At 48.2% G+C, this 5,049-nt stretch overlaps 1 non-coding gene across 1 annotated transcript; it reads left to right on the top strand.

The window, feature by feature from the left end:
* The first annotated feature begins 804 nt into the window (after positions 1-804).
* Positions 805-879, top strand: Trnas-cga (transfer RNA serine (anticodon CGA)). The gene has a single exon. It is a non-coding gene; the product is annotated as a tRNA-Ser (tRNA).
* The last annotated feature ends 4,170 nt before the right edge of the window (positions 880-5,049 follow it).

Genomic DNA, 5,049 nt, shown 5'->3' with positions numbered 1-5,049 from the left:
ACTATTGTGGATGTAAGGATTAAGCTTTTGCATAACGTTTACAAATGTCTGTTTTCATTCAGTACTCTCAGGGAGCGATTTCACTAACATCATTAATTTAAATCATGTTAGTGAAATCGCCGACTAGGCCTGTGGCTCAAGAGAACGGAAGGAGACTGAAAAGCTCGCTCGCTGCACATGCATTGTATCTTAGTAAGATTTTGTAGGATAACTTGAGTTTGTAGACCACAGTTATGGGTCGCGCGGTGTAGCCGCGCAGTCTAGGGCCCCCTGCCACGGTACGCGCGGCTCTCCCCGTCGGAAGTTCGAGCAATCCCTCGGGCATGGGTGTGTCTGTTGTCCTTAGCATAAGTTAGTTTAAGTTAGATCAAGTAGCGTGTAAGCCTAGGAACCGATGCCCTCGGCAGTTTGGTCCCATAGGAACTTAACATAACCACAAGTATCCTATATCAAATTGCTCATGTTGACTTCTCTTAAATGACAGCGGTACACTATAAACAGTTATCGTTTACAGAATGAGATTTTCACTCTGCAGCGGAGTGTGCGCTGATATGAAACTTCCTGGCAGATTAAAACTGTGTGCCCGACCGAGACTCGAACTCGGGACCTTTGCCTTTCGCGGGCAAGTGCTCTACCAACTGAGCTACCGAAGCACGACTCACGCCCGGTCCTCACAGCTTTTCTTCTGCCAGTATCTCGTCTCCTACCTTCCAAACTTTACAGAAGCTCTCCTGCGAACCATGCAGAACTAGCACTCCTGAAAGAAAGGCAGAAGTAAAGCTGTGAGGACCGGGTGTGAGTCGTGCTTCGGTGGCTCAGTTGGTAGAGCACTTGCCCGCGAAAGGCAAAGGTCCCGAGTTCGAGTCTCGGTCGGGAACACAGTTTTAATCTGCCAGGAAGTTTCATATCAGCGCACACTCCGCTGCAGAGTGAAAATCTCATTCTGGAAACATCCCCCAGGCTGTGGCTAAGCCATGTCTCCGCAATATCCTTTCTTTCAGGAGTGCTACTTCTGCATGGTTCGCAGGAGAGCTTCTGTAAAGTTTGGAAGGTAGGAGACGAGATACTGGCAGAAGTAAAGCTGTGAGGACCGGGCGTGAGCAGTGCTTCGATAGCTCAGTTAGTAGAGCACTTGCCCGCGAAAAGCAAAGGTCCCGAGTTCGAGTCTCGGTCGGGCACACAGTTTTAATCTGCCAGGAAGTTTCAGTTATCGTTTACATTTTGAAGTCTGTTCCTTCGACACCACCTAAAAACCGGAGTGAGGTGACGCAGTAGTTAGCAGGCACGATACGCCGTCTGGGAAATGGCGGTTCACATCTGCGTCCAGCCCATCCAATTTAGGTTTTCCGTGATTTTCAAACTCGCTCAAGGGAAATGTCGAGATGGTTCTTTTGAAAGGGAACGGCTGATTTCCTTCCCCATCCTTGAAACATTCCGATCTTGTGCTCCGTCTCTAAGTAAGTCGCTGTCGACAGGAAGTCAAACTCAAATCTTCCTTTCTTTTGTCTGCTTCAATAGCCGTGGTATCAGAGGCACTATCTATTATTACTCCACCCTCGTTTATCTTCAAAACAGCAATTTTAATTCATTTGCGATGATGTAGATCAGATTGCTACGGTGGTATTTTAATAATACTTTGAAGTGTATCACCTTATGACATTTTACTACATTATGCGATCAAAAATATCCGGACATCTAGCTGAAAAGGACTTACAAGTTCGTGACGCCCTCCATCGGTAATGCTGAAATTCAGTATGGTGTTGACCCATCCTTGGCCTTGATGACAGGCATACGTTCAGTCTGGTGCTGGAAGGTTTCTTGGGGAATGGCAGCCCTCTCTTCACGGAGTGCTGAACTGAAGAGAGGTATCGATGTCTTTCGGCGAGGCTTGCCACGAAGTCGGCGTTCCAAAACATCCCAAAGGTGTTCTATAGGAGTCAGGTCAGGACTCTGTGCAGGCCAGTCCATTACAGGGATGCTATTATCGTGTAACCACTCCGCCACAGGCCGTGCAATATGATCAGGCGCTCGATGGTATTGAAAGATGCAATCGCCATCCCCGAATTGCTCTTCAACAGTAGGAAGCAAGAAGGTTCTTTAAACATCAATGTAGGCCTGTGCTGTGATAGTGCCACGCAAAACAACAAGGGGTGCAAGCCCCTCCATGAACAACACGACCACAACATAACACCACCACCTCCGAATTTTGCGGTTGGCACTAACTCACGCTAGTAGATGACGTTCACCGGGCATTCACCAAACCCACACCCTGCCGTCGGATCGCCACATTGTGTACCGTGATTCGTGACTCCATACAACGTTTTTCGTGGCTCGGCTCTCGATCCGGCACACACTCTTAATCTTCCAGAAAGTTTCTAGTGGTTTTTGATATTCAGGGATGCTTTTAGCCAAAATACCGCGCAGTGCGCAAGCGTTGTAGCTTAATTGGCTTTTGTAGGCCAGTTTGTGGTTCTATCCCGGTTTGATGGACCACACGTTTCCTGCATCAATTTGCTGTCCTCGACTTCCTCTGCACTACAGCGGCAAGTTGAAGTTATCGACTGCGCCTATTATAATGACAGCATAACGGAGTATCACCGTAATTTTCAAACCCGCCCGAAATCTAAAACACCTACAATTGGCCAGGGTGCACGAAAGTCCATGTATAATGTAAGAACTTTCATGATACCATATAGTTGTGGAGACATGCACTCGGGTGCTATAAAGATAACAAACGAAACCCTGCCCAAGATTAGCGCAGCGGTGGAAGGGGAGAAACAGTTATATCAGTTGTAGCAAAACACTCAATGCAGCCACGAAACCATCAGACACGACGGAATAAGACTCAAGCATTCACTGCCACAGGTGGATACTGTCGTGTCACCGCTAGACACCACACTTGCTAGGTGGTAGCTTAAATCGACCGCGGTCCATTAGTACATGTCGGACCCGCGTGTCGCCACTGTCAGGATCACAGACGGAGCGCCACCACAAGGCAGGTCGCGAGAGACTGACTAGCACTCGCCCCAGTTGTACGGACGACATTGCTAGCGACTACACGTACGAAGCCTTTCTCTCATTTGCCGAGAGACAGTTATTATAGCCTTCAGCTAAGTTAATGGCTACGACCTAGCAAGGCGCCATTTGTACCATTGCATGTATCTCAAGATAGTCTCACTTGTATCATCAAGAATGCTGTATACCAAAGGACGATATAAAAGTTAAGTGTTCTAGTAGCTACGTTCTTTTCTTTATCACATTCATTACGAATCCTGTTCCAGACTTCGCGCCAGTCGGCGTGTGTGTACGTGTGCCCTTTCGGCTACCCGTCACTGTGGACTGGCTGCCTTGTCAGTCCACTACATTGGCGATGAGTCTCAAAAGGGACTTTAGCGTTCGTATTGTATTAATTTGCTTGTGTCATGGCTTCACCACATTCTCCAGGTGTACTGTCCGAATTTTATCGCTTGCAGAATCAGCAGACGCAGGCCTTATTGGATGCCCTAGGACAGCTCGTCCAGGGTCAACGTGCACTGCCAACCGATGCGGCCGCCGCCGCTTCACCGCTACCGCAGCCACAACATGCAGTTGCACCCCCGTTTTGTAGCTTTTATGCAGCCATTGAATCGTGGACGGAATGGTCCCGACAATTTGGATTTCATCTCGCCGCCTACAGAATTCAAGGTAATGAGCGGCAGCCGTTTTTGCTTTCGTGTGTCGGTGTGTCCACCTACTGTGTGATAGTGAAATTGTTTCCCCGACGCGACGTAGCAACTCTGTCCTACGAAGAAATTTTGTCTGCTTTAGATGCCTATTTCAAGGAAACAGTAAATGTCGTTGCAAAAAGATATGCGTTCTTTCGTACAAAACGTACGGCCGGTCAGACTAATAGGGAGTGGGTTGCAACTTTGCTAGGACTTACTAGGGAGTGTGCATTTGAATGTGACTGTGGACTCCCTTATTCAGATACTATGGTGCGTGATGCAATAGCACAGAACGTTTCTGATGTTCGTATAAGGGAACAGATTTTGAAACTAGTCAATCCCTCCCTTCAGCAAGTGATAGACATATTAGATAGGCAAGACACACTTGACTTTGCTCAGGACTCATTTGCAACTTCGCCAGCAGTGTGTCACATTAACCGGCCCGCTGGGCGCGCAGCACGGGACGCTAACTGGCCCTCGCGCACGTCCGCGCAGCTGCAGCCTAGCTCGCAAACACGTGTGCCGCATAAGCATGCCATTGCAGTTCTAAAATCATGCCCGCAGTGTGCAACTAGACATTCGCGTGAGAATTGCCCATCACGCCAGGCTATTTGCTTTTTCTGTAACAAGAAAGGACATGTTCAAAGTGTTTGCCAGACAAAGCTCAGATCAGACAATCACAACCATTCCAGGCCCTTTGCTTCCCGCCGGAATCGAATCAAGGACACACAGGCTCGGGAACCTTCGCCCATGGACATTCATGTAGTTAATGCCACTCCGCCCAGTGTTCCTCTCGCTAACAGTGACTGTGTTCGTCCCACAAACAGTGTGCGTCGACGTCGACGCAAATCCCGTCACGTCGCGCGTGATTCTGTTCCAGTGTCTGTTCAAGTTGCACAAAACAGTCGCTTTTGTCGTCAGCAGGACAATAAACTTTTTGTGGATTTGGACTTTGCCAGACAAGTGATACCGTTCCAGCTCGATATCGGAGCTGCAGTTTCATTGCTCAATCACGCCACGTACAAACAACTGGGCGCACCTCCGTTGCGTGCCGCAAATGTTCAGCTCACGAGTTATTCAGGACAGAATATCCCTGTGTTAGGACAGAGCAGCCTTCCTGCAACATACAAGGGACAAACAAAACTTTTGTCTTTTTACGTTCTTCGTTCTTCTTCTGCAGTGAACTTGTTTGGTTTAGATTTATTTCAATTGTTTAACTTGTCTATAGTCAATCAGGTCCTATCAGTGAATCAGACTGTGCCTTCCGCCAGTGTTTCTAGTCTATGTGACGACTTTGCAGACATTTGTGCACCGGGCCTTGGTTGCGCTAAGAACTATGCAGCAC

This window comes from Schistocerca nitens, chromosome 7, assembly GCF_023898315.1.
Source record: "Schistocerca nitens isolate TAMUIC-IGC-003100 chromosome 7, iqSchNite1.1, whole genome shotgun sequence".
In the NCBI taxonomy this organism is placed as follows: domain Eukaryota; kingdom Metazoa; phylum Arthropoda; class Insecta; order Orthoptera; family Acrididae; genus Schistocerca; species Schistocerca nitens.
Note: the sequence above shows the minus strand (reverse complement) of the source record. Positions and strands in the feature narration are given on the sequence as shown.